Here is a 16,068-nt window from a genome sequence, read left to right on the forward strand (position 1 = left end):
CTAGGGATCGAACCTGGGCTCCTGGCAGTGGAAGTGCAGAGTCCTAACCACTGGACCACCAAGGAATTCCCGTTGTGTATTCTGAATACGCCCAATTTCATGGAGGGAAAGTCTTCCTAAGATCCTATACAGTGATAGAACCTCTTCAGCTGTAAAACCGAGACAGTTCCAATCTTTGGGGATTAAAGATAAGCACTTTGCTTGGTATAAAAAAAAAGTCCCACAATAAGTGGTAATTATCACAATTATTATCGCAGAAAAAGAAGTGTAAGTCGTTGTTTAAGGCTACAAGAACAGCTTTATTTTCGTATTTTTCTTCCCAGAGGTTTAAACTGTTCAGGTCTGTTTGCATTCTTTTTGGTCTGTGCTGATAGCAACACATTATTTAAAGAGTGTTAGGAAAGTTGATCCAAGAGAAACATAAGCTTTGAGTCACTGACCTCTTTAAATGACACCTTTTTCATTAATTATTACCTTTCAGTGATAGCGCTGTGGCCAGTTTCTAGCCTCTCTGATGGCTTATGTGAGTTTGAGGATAAAAAGTGGTCTGGAACCTTTCTAGCCAAGGAGCAAAAGAACCTCTCTTTTTAAACTTTTAAGACAAAAGCAAAAACAAACAAATAAACAGACCCCTAAAGGCCAGTGTGATTGTTAAAGCTGAGAAGTTAGACCTGGTTCCTAGACTAGCTTGGCCACTTTTGAGACACACAATCTGAGTAAGTTGTTTCCTTACTTATAAAATGGAATAATAAAAACACTTATCTCTTAGGGCTATTGCAAACGTTTTTAAAAATCCACTAACATAAAGGGCTTAGCCCATGCCTGGTACATAGAAGTGCTCTACAAATGGTTACCATAATCATGCTACTATCAGTAACCATAAAACTCCCATATGGGAGTCAGGGCATTGGTGTAGGGAATGTTTATTGGTAGATATTGATGGAGAACACTAGGGGTAACCAAAGCCCCTTTTACCCCCAATTCTCCCTCTCTTTATGTGTACATGGTATGATTCTATTTCTTCTCTTCCACTTCAGGAAATTCATTTGTACTTGAAAATAGTCACTAAGCTGAGCCCTTTGTGATATATGTGTTTAAAAAATGTGGTGGTGACACCTAGGGTTATCAGTTTTTTTATTTGTGGAGACAAAGGTCATATCAGACTTCAGCACTTGTGTATTTTCTGGGCCCACATACTATGGACAAGCTCCTTTATCCCCTTAGTGCCCCATGCATGGTAAGTAGAACAAATTTTTTTTTTTTTTGTCTTTCTCTTCATGATATAAGGCAAACAGCCTGTTTCTGAGAGGACGTTAAAGAGCAAAATTATTTCTAGAAATTTCTAGTTTACTTAACAGCTGTGGATAAACACAAACCAGGTGTCACTCTCCCACACAGACCCTCACACCATCTACTGCTGATTTCATCAACAGTGTGAGGCATTATCAATTTTTCTTCTTCTCTTGCTATTGGAAGATAATATTTCTGATTCTACTCAATTTTAAAAAGTCGAAGAAAGAAAGAAAGAAAGAAAAGAAAGAGAAAGAGAAAAAAAGAAAGAAAAAGAAAGAAAGCAAGAAAGAGGGAGGGAGGGAGGGAGGGAGGGAGGAAGGAAGGAAGGAAGGGAAGGGAAGGGAAGGGAAGGGAAGGGAAGGGAAGGAAGGAAGGAAGACGGTCTGTCTTAAGCAGGGACTGGCTTCAGATTCTGAGAAGTTGTCCTGAGGTAAAATCCCTTTCTCTCATGAGACAGCTGGTGACTTGGAGCCATGCTGTCCCCTCGGCAGCTCGTTCATGTCACAGACGTGCCACACAGTGTCAGGGCAGCTGCAAGGCATGCTGGGAGTGTGGCGTGGGCTCTTCTGGGGCCAGGCTTGCGGGGTAAGGTTGGGGTGGGGGAGGGCAGAGTCCTACTAAGGTTGTTTGGTCCTCAGGCAGCCTGGAGTCTTGAGAGCTAAAGGTGACATTTCACAAGTCCACTTTTTAAAGAAAAGATGTGAGATTCCTTCAAAGAGTGGATTTTACTAATCCTGGATCCTCAGGGAAGGTAGAAAGAGATGACAGGAAGGGAAAAACTGGGCACAGAGTACACTACTGTATCTTTTTTTCTTTCACTTACAAAATCTTATTCTGAAGATTAAATAATTTTCTTCCCACTGTTAGTATTATTATACCTGTGACAGCTCTACTGCAGGGTGGTTTTTCTGCCCTGAAACTGGACCACATTTGTTACTATGACGTGTTAATTCATGTGGTCTGTACACTGAAATACAAACCATCCGAAAGCTCACGACTTCCACAGTGAGGAACGGCTATTTAATGTTACTCTACTTATTCCATGTTCTAGGAGACATTCAGTGAAGAATGACTGCTTATAATTTATTTCCTATCACATTTTCTTCATGTATGCAACTTCAACTCCTTAGGGATCATCAGGATTCTTTTTCTGCAGGGTATCATTAGGGAAAGAATGTGGCTTCTCTCTTGGGAGAGCAGTTTTGTTCTGCTCTGTCTTCTTTCGGCAAAGATTTACTGAGTGCCTACTGTGTCCCTTGTTCTAGGTAAGCGTCACAGAGGCAGATGATGGAGGAAGACGGGCTCAAACGACATAAGAGCGCACAGAGCAAAAGCATTTTGGGTTCCACTGCTGTTGTTTCTCAGACTTAGATGAAGGAACAATTCTTGCTTCGGTGTTTCATTTCCAAACGTTCGAGGACTAATATGGAGTCCTATTCACATGACAAGACACATGCATGCGCACTCAACAGCGTGCACAATGGTTTATGTGCTGCCCGAGGAGACCAGTCCGCTGACCACGTGCTTGGATGCTGTGGCAATGGCAAATTGCTCAAATGTTTTTAAATGCCTACTCTAGATTTCTCCACTTATGACATCATAGGATAACAGCAAACAGTTCACGGACTGGCACCAGGAGTAGCTCTAGACCAAAGAATGAACAATGTTCAGTGAAGCAATTTAAAGCCGGCACCCTGATTCCCGTTTTGTGTTTTTCTGCCCTGACTCCTGCTCCACCTGCAAATCCTGCAGCCTCCACCAAGCCAGTGCAAAGCAGGAGCTAGTCTGTGAAAACTAATTCAACTCCAAGATAGCCTGAAGTCCTTGAAGACCATGAGATTGTCTATAACATTTTGGGTGTGTGTGCATTTTTCTAGAGAGAAGTTCCCTAGTTTTCATCGCATGTTCAAACGGGTATGTGGCCTAAAAAATGGTTCAGATAAACTAACTTCTCAACACTTTTTCATTACCCAGCAACTCTAGTTAAAAGTTTTAACATGCAACCACCCATGATTCCCAGGAAAACACACACACCTGGGGGACTGTTGGTTTTCATGAAGCCTCCCCGGATCTGGTGACTGGGCTGGCCATTTCCATGGTGTTTCAAAGCACTGCTGTTCTGGGTTAAGAAAGTGACTAGATTTGTCTACCAAAGGCTTGGATAGCAACAGGAGGTTAACTCTCTTCACGAAATTAAAAAAAAAAAAAAGTCTGTGAAAGAAAGAATACAACTACTCTTCAGCAGTAGGGAAGTGTTCCCCACATTGGCGTCTTAGAATCTCAAAGATGAGTGAGGGCATCTGATTAGAAGGGAAGGATGGATAGATTGAGAGAAGAGGTAGGGTCTGGTTGGAGGAGAGGTGAGCACTGGCTGTCATAAGTGTGTGTGGGGCAGGGAGTATCCAGGTGGAACCAGATGCCCCTTAAAGAGCGGGAATAATGAGATATCCAGGAAGATGAGGTCACCATTCCAACACAAACATAACGATTTTAAGAAGGAATCTACTCCTAGTGCCCAGACTGTGGTCTTTACATATATGGAAAGGAACCAGGATTCCCTGTAGAAATAGTTGATTCCAGATTCAGGCCAGAAGCCTGGGGTACCTTACCCTGCCAGAAAAGACTAGGGGAATTAAGTTAAAAGGTGACCAGAGGCAACTAGAAGGGGCTCCCATTGACGAAAGATGGGCTATTTGAGCATCAAAAAGATTAATGATTACAGTGGACTGATGCATATGAAATAGATAAAACCCTAAGTGTTTATAATGATATTCAACAACAAACAAACCTCACTGGTCACTTTTGGAGGTTGCTGGGGGCAATATTCTAAGAATTGATAAATAAATGGAAAGAGGCTTTTATGCTGCTTTTCTTGTATGAACTGTATTTCAGAGTAACTCAATAATTGATAATAAGTTCTTCTATATAGAATAATAGCTAATAAATGCAGAAAGAATGGTAGAATCGAGCAACCTCACCGGTCACTTTTGGAGGTTGCTGGGGGCAATATTCTAAAAATTGATAAATAAATGGAAAGAGGCTTTTATGCTGCTTTTCTTGTATGAACTGTATTTCAGAGTAACCCAATAATTAATAAGTTCTTCTATATAGAATAATAGCTAATAAATGCAGAAAGAATGGTAGAATCGAGCATCTCCATTTTGTAACCTCTAATGGATGTAGACAGTGATTATTAAGTTACTAAAACTATTAGGTTAACAGGTAGATAGACAACTTCATAATGGTTGAATCAGGCTGACCACATCTGAACCCAATGATCAATCTTGACATCAATAAAAGTTGTTATGCCTCCCGATGTGATACAATTGAACCTGAATTTCGTTAAGTCTTCAGAGCTAACCACTAATTTACAGGAAGTATGGAGGGGAGAGGAACGTATCAAACAGCACAATGAAGATGCAATAGGTCAAATACATAATGTGCACATTTGTCTGGTTTCAGGACAATGGTCTGGTTTCTTCAACAAATAAATACCATAAAAACAGGAGAAAGGTCTGTGATAGATTAAAAGAGGCTTAAGGTTGGGTCAGCCAAACGCAACAGGGGTATCTTGTTTCGATCCTGATTCAAAGTACCCAGTTGTGTGTGGACGTTTGTAAAACAATTAGGGAAAACTGAACCTGGACAGGGCATGTAATCATTATTAAATTTGTTAGGTGTGATAAGGGTATTGCAGTTAGGTTTTTGAAAAGTTATGCTGTGTGTACTAGAGCTACATACTAAAATATGTACAGTTAAAATCAGATATCTGGAATTTGCTTTAAAATAGTACAGGAAAACAAAAGAAAAAGGGAAGGGAAAGAAAACAAGAACGGCTAAATTTGCTAACGGTGAAAGCTGGGTGTTGGGAGATGGGGGTTCACTGCACTATTTTTTTCTCTGTGTGTTGTATAAATTTCTGTAAGAAAGGTTTTTTGTTTTATTTATTTATTTATTTATTTATTTATTTATTTATTTATTTATAGAGAGAATCTCACAGAAAATAAAGCAAGTTAAGACAGGCGAGCTGATGAAAAACACAACACTTATCTATCGAGTCTTTGAATTCATACCCACACTTGCCCAAGCCCTGGGGTCTGAGGAAGCCAAGCACAGCTCACACGAGGGAGTTCAATCTTCCTGGCCTCTGCAGTACTGGGTAACTAGATGCCTGGGAACTCATGGGCAATGAGCAATTGTGCTGAGCCCACAATCCCCAAGAGAGGTTGGGGCAGCTGTCTGATTGGTGGGAGGGGATGGAGTCTTCCAGGATCTACTCTGGGAGAGGCAAGGAAGAGAACTCCAGCCATAGTCTAGCATCCTCTTTAACCTCATTCCCAGAGCAAATCCGAAACTAGTACCAACAGAACCGTGCCGTCTGGAATTCTATAATGCACCACTGGCAATATGCCATGGCAGAACTGTAGACGATTGGCATATTTAAGGCCACACACATCTTTTCTCCAGCTTTCTGTCTATCCTCTTATATTTTATTAATGCATTTGAAGAACTATAATGAATTTGGATTTGCAAGGGGTTTAGTCAAAGGTAATGACACCATACTTGATACAAAAATGACCTATTGAGACCCGTAATATCTCCATGCCAGCTTTTTTTCAATTAAATGACCACAACTAGCAAGCAACTATTAACATGGGGACTTTGTGGGCTACAAAGACATGCAGTGTCTGCAATGGTGAGCCACAAAATGCTTATAGGAGAAAAGGGGAAAAAAAAAACAGATTCTCACATAAGTTTTTGAGACAAAGATAATACTCAGCTTTACAATCCCTTGAGCTCCTCCTAGGAATATTCCACCAATTTCCACAATTGCAGTTGGAGGCTGTCTTGATGGAAACTGTGTGTTAGAGAACTGTAATATCCATGAAATGTCCACACTTGTCCTAAACCCCAGAGAGTCAGGGACTCTTGCTACTGTACCCTCAGTGACTAGAGCCACTTCAAATTATTTCTTCAACTGAAAATTAAATAGAAACTATGCCTAATTGTGCACTTTAATTTTTCTCTGAGGCTGCCCCACACACCCTAATTGTATTCACTTTTTTTGCACGATTAGCCACGGACGCTGGTGTTTGGAGCCACTGCTTCCCATTGAATAGCAACCATGCTTTCGGAACTGCAGGTCCCATGGTTTAGCAGGGTGGGCGGTTGGAAACTGAGATTACCCTGAGGATTTGGGAGGTCAGCCTGCCATACATAGTGCATGCCTTTCCCAGTTATCCAACAGAAACCCAGCATCACCCTTCAGTCCAGGCCCCTGGCTGGCAGAGCTCTGGCCCGTTCTTTAGAGCTGGATTGAACCGCAGGAGGTTACCTGGTTTAAGCCTCAGCTTCTTGCAAAAAACTTGATACAAAACATTCCACTTCATTGGAAAGTTCTGAATCTGAGGCAGTACGCTGCTGCTAAAGTGGCTGAAAAGAGTCTTTAGTTTTCAAGTAAGGTCGGGTCCGGTTTGCAGCCTTGTGTAGAACAGACTGTTTTCTCGGTAGGTGCTTAGCTCGTATGCCAGGAGCACTACTGCTACAGCGACTACTACTAACAGCAGCAAAACAACATGATGATGACGACGATGATTGTAATATCATAATATGTCAAGTTTTTATTTCCTTTCGGGTGTTTACCTTAGCTTTTACCATATAAGTAGCATTATGATCTCCATCAACAAATTAAGAACCTGAGGCACAGAGAGATTAAAATAACTTGCCCAAAGTCACAGAACTAGTAAGTGGACAAAGCCAGGCTGTCTGGCTCTAGAGCAGCAGCGTGAATCACTGTGAGATACTGCCTCTAACCATACTTAGGAGCTTTGGCTCTGAACTGATTACCTGAATTCCAAAGAGCAGCCAAAATTACAAAGCAAATGTCCAGAGTTTGCCTGAGTTTATGCTTACACTAGAGTAGTTCATCTTAACCCTGGTTTCATAGAAGAATCATCTGGAGAGCTGTTAAAAAATACTGACGCTGGGAACCCACCCTTAGAGATTTGGATTCATTTGGTCTGGGGTGGGGCCTGGCCATCAGTGTTTTTAAAAAGCTCCTCAGGTGATCCTCACGTGCCACCAGAGCTGAGAACCACTGGGTGAGACTGACAAACATGTTTCTGAAGGGCTTTGTGAAAATAAAAAATAAAATTGACACTGCTGCACACTTTCTCTCCCTCTTCGATAATCACAAAGGACAATGACATATTAAAGACTTGTATTTAAACTTATTTGAATATGGAACCTTTGCTGTGCAGAGTGTATATAAACATACACGGGAACTGCTGTTCTAACCATTTGGAAACTAGTAATTCAAGCTGATAAATTTGGCTACTCTCTTTTAAACAGAAAACCCTGTACCTTTAACTGTGCAGGATAAGAGTTTCTCAAAGTTTCTTTCTTCAGTAAGGATACAGAGGACCTCTTAAACCAGCTTATTCTCTTAACTAAGAACAAAGACCCACAATCTCACAGTTGGAAGGGACCGTAAGTGCCTTCTCATTTCTCTTGACAACAGTAACACACACACTCACACACACACAAACACACACACAAACACAATGCAGAAACCCCTTTTAGAGCATCCTCCCAGATGGTCATCCAGCCCTAGCTTGAACAGTTCAATGACAAGAGACCTCACTCCTTCACAAGACAACACACTGCATTGTTGGGCAGATCAAGTCTTCTTTATACGGCCTCAAAATTGCCTCCCTATAACTTCTACTTGTTCATAGCTCTGTTGTTGCCTGGAATAATGGCGTAAAGTCTCCTCTTCTTTCAAATGAGTGTCCTTCAGCACATAATTAAGGCAGAGCATGGTACACTGGAGGGAACACAGGGCTACACAGGAGCCAAGAGACTCGGATCTGAGATGTAGCTCTGCCTGAGACATTATGATTGCAGCAACTAAAGCCCTTCAGGCCTTAGTGTCATCATGAATATGACAAATCCGTCAAAACAGAAAAAGTGGTCTTGCATAATTGTAAATACCAAATCAAAGTGTAAGCCAAGCGTGTTGCAACTGAAAAGGACTCCAGAAATATGTTATTATATTAGTAGATCCTTTCAGGTACTGTATTTTTATACTCGAACAATCCTTCTGTCACTTGAAACTTACATTCTATTTCCAAAGTTAGGTATATTAGTGCTGCTGAATAACTATATTAGTGATGGGAAATGATGCTCCATGATGCCACCTATCGGTTACTTGTGTCAGTGATTTAGTGACCAGAAACAAAAGGCTCGCAAGATGGCATGGGTAACAATGTGCTGATGCTGTCTTTTTGTAAAGACCAGAGGAAACAAAACCATGAACTTGGAATCAGAAGGTCTGGGTTAGAGTCTGCCATTTACTATGTAGCTGCCGTTCACTATGTAGCTGCCATTCAACAAGCTAGCTAACCTGCTTCCCTACACACAATAGGACAGAAAAATAATATTAATCTTACATGTGCTACTATGAGGATAAAATAAAATAGTATGTGTTAAATACCCAAAAATAAATATTGTGGATTCTAATTGCAGAGCAGTTCACCTTTTTTTTTTTTTTTTAATCAGTAAGAACCCATTTGAAAAGTGCATTATTTTCTCTCTAAATTAGAGATGTTCAGTTATCTGGACTCCACCTGGATAGAGTTCTAAATCTATCATTAATTCTCTGTGACCCACATATTTCACCTCTTAGGCTCTCAGTTTCCTAATTTGTAAAATGAGTTAATTGGACAAACTGATCTTTAAGCCATTTTCTAGGTATGACTCTGGGACCACCAATATCTGATATATTGCTAATCAAATTGAAAAAAGTTTCAGAAGTAAACTGATTCCTGAGAGCAATTCAATTCTTCTATAATCCAGAAATACTACCATTGTAAAAACAATGTCTTCAATCTGTAAATTTGTTTTGAAAATTACTCCCTTTAGGAAGATACATTTATTTCCAACTTAGTTCTGCTAGCCACATTCCTAAGGTGAGGTAACAGAATTTTAAAAAACTCAATAAAAACAGACATTTCTCCAAAGAAGAAATACAAATGGCCAATAAGCACATAAAAAGAGGCTCAAGATCTTAGCCATTTGGGAAATGCAAATCAAAATCACAATGAGATAGTTCCTCACGCCCACTGGGATGCCTGTAATCAAAAAGACAGACAATAACAAGTGTTGGGGAAGATGTGAAGAAATTGGAAGCCCTATACATTGCTGGTGGGAATATAAAACAGTCCAATCACTTTAGAAAACAGTTTGGCACTTCTTTTTTTTTTTTTTTTTTTTAATTTTTTAAATTTTTGGCTGCGTTGGGTCTTTGCTGCTGCACGCGGGCTTTCTCTAGTTGCGGCGAGCGGGGCTTCTCTTGCTGCGGAGCGGGGGCTTCTCTTGTTGAGGAGCACGGGCTCTAGGCGTGCGGGCTTCAATAGTTGTGGCTTGTGGGATCTAGAGCACAGGCTCAGTAGTTGTGGCACATGGGCTTAGTTGCTCCGCGGCATGTGGGATCTTCCCGGACCAGGGCTCGAACCCATGTCCCCTGCATTGGCAGGCGGATTCTTAACCACTGCACCACCAGGGAAGCCCCATTTGGCACTTTTTCAAAAGTTAAACTTAGAGTTACCATATGACCCAGCAATTCTACTCCTAAGTATACAGCCAGGAGAAATGAAAACATATGTCCACACAAAAACTTTTAGGTGAATGTTTACAGCAGCATTAGTCATAGTAGCCAAAAAATAGAAACCTAAATGTTCACCAATTAATAAATGGATAAATAAAATTTGTATATCCATACAATGGAATATTAGCAGGCAACAAAAAGATATGAAGTACTGATACATGCTACAACATAGATGAAACTTGAAAACCTTATGCTAAGTGAAGGAAGCCCAAAACAAAAGACCATATATTATATGATTTCATTTATATGAAATGTCCAGAATAGGCAAATCCATAGAGACAGAAAAGTTGTTTAGTGGTTGTCACGGGCTAGTGGGACATGGGGAATGACTGCTAATGGGTACCAGATTTCTTTTTGGGGTGAAGAAAATGTTCTAAAATTGATTGTGGTGATGGTTGCGCAACTCAGTGAATATACTAAAAGCCATTGAATTGTGCACTTTAAATGGGTGAATCGTATAATATGTAAACTGTATCTCAACAAAGCTGTTAAAAACTCAGAAGCACATAATCATTAAATTATAAGGATCAAGGATCAACTCAATTTAAATCAAAGTGCAAAAAACACATGTGTTTGTATAATAGTATTCTACGTGGATAACTGCTGTATATATTCAACTGCTTTAAACCCATTTTTGCATTTGGATCATTTTTCAAGGCGGAGCTGAAATTTAAGGAAGTAAATTGAATAAACAAGGCTACAGCAGCACACAAAATCTACTTCTTTTATTTTATGCTACCCAGGATTGACTCAGCGGTGTAAAATGCCATTTAAAAAAAGAATGATGAAATTTGAATGAGAAAATGTATTTCATCGTGGAAGATAAAAGTCTTTCCTTCTCTACAGTGAATACAGGTAATTTCAGAAGCAGCAGCTCCTAATTATTCACTGCTGAAAAGCTAAAAAAAGGTTCGTATTGAAAACAGTGACCTCCAGTTTGCTCTGTGAATGAAGGCAGACACAAATTCTCATTTTCCTAGAATCCTGGTTGATAACTGAGTTGGGAAAAGCATGCATTTCTTCATTACAGTGCAGTCGACTGTTCATTTAAATAACAATAACCTGCATAAAAGTCACAAAAGCATCATCTAGCAATTCCACTGTGTTGAAATGCATTATTAGTACTAACAATGCCAAATAGAGTAAATAAATGACTGTCTTCTTATTTTCAGCATTATTCCTGATTACTTAGCTTTATGAAAGGCTAGCATTATTATTACTGGTGCATTCAACACCTTGGTCAATACTGTTTGCTTGGATAACTCTTGAACTGGAAGGGATTTTAAAATAGAGCTATATTCTTTTCTAGGTTATCCAAGGGCGAAAAAAACCCCTCCAATCCATTGCTCATGTATCATATATTTTTAACAGAAAATATTTAAAGAACTCAACTTCTGTTCACTATATATGTGTAAAATCTAAAAGTCCTCATTAAGATAGCACACTTGCAATAGTACTTATTTAAAAATGTAAAATTTACATCAATAGTTTAACTTTACATCAGAAGGTTTCCTACCAAGAACATGCTAATGCTTCAGTTTTTAAAGTTCCTTAAGCTCAAAGTCTGGGCCCTTTTTTAAAAAACTTTTTTCTTTTTTTACTCCCGGAGATATCCTGTACTCCACAAAATGCTACTGACCAACCCTGTTATAAGAGCACCATCAATCTATCCAGTGAATGGCAAATAAAAAGACAGATTTGAAATCATTCACTCCTGAGGCTCAAGTTTGCTGTGGTTAGATAAAAAGGGGCCTCTCAGGGAAAGATATGAGCAATATTTGGATTTAACAGTGCCTGATTAAAAAGAATGAAATGATAGCATTTGCAGCAACATGGATGGACCTGGAGATTATCATACTAAGTGAAGTAAGTCAGAAAGAGAAAGACAAATACCATATGATATCACTTATAAGTGGAATCTAGAATATGACACATATGAACTATTTACAAAACAGAAACACACACACAGACATAGAGAACAGACTTGTGGTTGCCAAATGGGGGGTGGTGGTGGGGGAGAGGGATGGAGTGGGAGGCCGGGATCAGCAGATGCAAACTATCATATACACGATGGATAAACAACAAGGTCCTACTGTAGAGCACAGGGAACTATATTCAGTATCCTATAGTAAACCATAATGGAAAAGAATATGAAAAAAAAATGCCTAACTGAGTCACTTTGCTGTACACCAGAAACTAACACAACATTGTAAATCAACCATACTTTAATAAAAAATAAATTAAAAAAAAAAACAAAACGAGTGCCTGATTGAGGTATAGCTTCCTTGAAGATGGGGCAACAGGGTATATATGCTTATAAAGTGTTACCATCATAAGGGGAACACCACACACTAGAGTGATTGACTCTCATTCAGACAATGGAGGTGTTTTGGTTCTTGTGTGTGCCCTGAAGCCTTGGATTCTGGTGTGGAAAGGGAACTAGAAAGCTTTCGGGCAACAGCAAAATGAGTGAATTAATATTTAGGTAATTTAAAGGATTGAGTGAGCAGAGGAAAATGTTCTTGGAGGGTGTGCGGCACATTATATTTTCCTAAATTGGCGACAAAATATTCCCATCCCACTGATTTTCCACAACCGTGCCACCCCTGCCTCAAGAGGCGGAGTCTATGTCCCTTCCCATCGAAACCTGATGGGCCCTTGTGACTGTCTTGAGGAAGAAAATGCAGCAGAGGTGACACTGTGTGACTTCCTAGGCTAGGTTTAAGAAAGGCCACGCAGCTTCTGCCAGTCTTGCTCTTGGGGCTCATCTTTGGGGGGTCTAAGCTGGCAAGCCTGAGGCTCCATGCTGTAAGGAAGCCCAGACTAGCTCACGTAGACAGACTACACGGAAAGATTAATAAAGCGATAACAGGAGAAAGTCCCAGCCAGTCTCTAGCTACTGCTGAATCCTATCTCTTCCCAACTGTTCCAGTTCCAGGCTTGATCTGAAGGTAACCTCATGAGAAGTCCCGAGCCAGAACACCCAGCCAAGCTGCTCCTCCACTCCTGACCCACAGAAATTGTGAGAGATGACAATTGTTGTTCTAAGCCGTTCCCTTTTGGGGTGATTCGTTACACAGCAACAGATAACTGGAAGAGGAGGAAAGGAGACCCGAAAGGAGAGTCATATCATAAATAACACCGAGGGCATATGTCATTTGGAGCCAAGGCTTTCAAACCATGAGCTGTAGACATGCAGATAAAAGTAATGCAGAGGGCTTCCCTGGTGGCGCAGCGGCTGGGAGTCCGCCTGCCAATGCAGGGGACACGGGTTCGAGCCCTGGTCCGGGAGGATCCCACGTGCCACGGAGCAACTAAGCCCCGTGTGCCACAACTACTGAGCCTGCATTCTGGAGCCCGTGTGCTGCAGCTGCTGGGGCCCACATGCCTAGAGCCCGTGCTCCGCAACGAGAAGCCACTGCGGTGAGAGGCCTGCGCACCGCAGCAGGGACCCAGCACAGCCAAGAATGAATGAAAAAAAAAAAAAATGTAATGGAGAAAGACTCCTTCTAAATCACCAGGTAAAACCCCAACTCACTCATGATTCAGAGCTTATAACTCCTCAGCAGTGGGTCAATGGCCCCTCTTCGTGGAATCTCTGGATTTTCCATGCGGGGGAGCTTAGGGCAGCAAGGGGTAGGAGGGAACTTGCTCTGAAGTTGCATTTACATGGCAGGGGCAGTCCGCTTACTCGGGCAGTGGTGGCAAGGGGCTCATGAGATGGGTAGGGAAGCTACAGCCCCTCTAAGGGACCCACTGATTCCCACCTCACCTTTTTCACTAGTCAGTAAAACCGAACAGTTTGTCGCTTCCGAGCACAACGTATCATTTTCATGCCTCCATTTCCCTGTTTTCTCTTCTTTGGCTAACTTGCGCTTACTCTGCAGAACTCAGGTTGGGCATCACCAAGCCCAGGAAGGCCAACAGGGCTGAGAACTCCTTGTTCTATTTACATTTATAATAAAATTCCTGTTTAGGTATGCTTTCTTACTACACTGTGTACACTGAGGGATGGAGATAACTTACTTATACTTGTATCTTTCGGCCTAAGGTCTGCCTAGTCACAATAGCTGGTGCTCAATTAATGTTTGTGGAAATTAACACGTAAAGACAAGTTGGCTTCAAAGGACGAATCTGATGACAGTGTCTCCATGCTCTTCCCTGATCTCAACTAGAAATCTCTGTCCTGTGAACTCCCAGGAAAACACTGCATCAGAATTTCTTTCATGTCACCTTGGACCCTCATTCTCCCTACCTCCCACCTGGGGTCCATCTCTTTACCTTGGACCACATTACATGGATTCCTGTAAGATCCCCTTTCCAGACGGTCCACTCCACGGGGGCAGGTTTCTGGGCCAATCCCCATCCCGAGTGCTGAGAGCGGCACTTCCTATGCTGGAGGTGGGTTTGGTAAAGCATGTGTCTTCCCTGTCTCAGTACACTTACAAAGTCATTACTGACTCTGAAACCTCTTCCCTGGGGTTAGCAACTCTGCCTCCGACAAGTCTGCAAATGCACTCGTCTTACATATGTTCAACAGGCGACATCAAGATGGGCTCAAATGATGTGGCAGGGCAACCTGCCAAAGTCCTCAGAAGCTTGAAGTAGGTCATCCTCAGGAGCAGTAGCTTTTCATCTACCCAGCAGGTGTGTGTCATCAAATAAATATCATATAATGTCTTTCAGACAGGAACAAATATCTGGCGGGGAAACAGAAGTACACAGGCTCACTGACTACAGGTCTAGAGGTCTAGACGGAGAGCGTGAGATATTTTTTCTTAACATATGGAAACCAATATTTTTCTTAACAAGAGGGTTTCAACCCCACTATTTATTGTCCCCCTGTCCAATCACCTGCCCCATCCACTAGTCCCAATTTTATAACTTCATTTACAAAGGTTTTAACAAAGAGTATCCCTGAAACCCGGCACCACAAAAACGCATTTTCCGTGAAACGCTGTGATTTAAAAATAATCATAATGATAGGTAGGCTAATTTGGTTTACTTGGGATTATCTTTCAACCCCTCCCCGTCTTTTTAGCATTTAAATTAGTCATTAGTGTATCTTCCTTCTTTTTGCTGGGAGAGTTTCAGGAGATATTAAAATTCAGTAATTTGTGGTGGTTCATTTTTGTAAGATTAGGGAGAACTTAACAATATGGTACAATTTGTTCTTGAACATCCTTGAGCCTACCCCATCATTACATGCCAAATTACCAGGTATCATTGAACCTCAATAGAAGAAAAACACACACCCGTGGTTTAACCCAACTTCAAAGTCACGGTTACACTTTAAAAGAGGAAATATTTGAACTCAAATGTGGATATGTTTTGGATTTAATTTTATGTACATTACTTATAATTCCCAAAGCCAAAGATAATTCTAAGAGAACCATGAACACAGTGCACATCATGTGAGATTGAAAAAGTTGGCTCATAATTATTTCAAGATGAATTATGTAGCTCAATACAATTTTTTACTCACATGAAGGATGTCCACTAATATTTTCTGATCTCGTAGTGTTTGCCAGACACTCAGATACCATTTTCCTGACTTTACTGCACCTGAGCACCATCTGAGCTAGTATTTACTTAACTGTTTTCTGTACGTCAAGTTGAAATTGGCCTTTTAAAGAAAAAAATTCACCTCCTCTCAAGCAATAATAACAGTAAAACCATGAGTTTGATAGCTACTTAAATTTGTTCTTTTGGACAAAAACCGGGTTAAAGTAAAAGCTGCCCTGCTCAGAAGAGGCATGACAAGTGGCTGATCCCTTCACCCGATAAATATTTATTCAGCACCTACTATGTGCCAGGCCCTCTTGCAGATGCTAGGGTTATAGCAACAAGCAAAGCAAAGTTCCTGCTCTCACGGAGCTTACTTTCTATAGACGTAGATGCTAATAAACCAAGAAGTATATAAAGCAATTCCAGGGAGTGACATGTGCTATGAAGAAAAATGAAGCGGGGGAAAGGCACAGAGTGACGAGGGGGGATTTGGGCAGAGATCCAAGACAGCATGGAAAACAGTGGGCTGTCCTAAGCAGAGGTAAAAGTCCAGAGTTCATAATATTACCTGTCTCCGTTTCTACTCTTACAAAACTCAG

General features: G+C 41.0%; 1 protein-coding gene across 7 annotated transcripts in view; it reads right to left on the minus strand.

Moving 5' to 3' along the window:
• The window catches only part of VTI1A (vesicle transport through interaction with t-SNAREs 1A), a 363,113-nt gene that overhangs the window by 103,217 nt on the left and 243,828 nt on the right, over positions 1 to 16,068 (minus strand). The gene's annotated exons all lie outside the window — the stretch shown is intronic.

This window comes from Eubalaena glacialis, chromosome 1 (genome assembly GCF_028564815.1).
Source record: "Eubalaena glacialis isolate mEubGla1 chromosome 1, mEubGla1.1.hap2.+ XY, whole genome shotgun sequence".
NCBI classification, from domain to species: Eukaryota; Metazoa; Chordata; class Mammalia; order Artiodactyla; family Balaenidae; genus Eubalaena; species Eubalaena glacialis.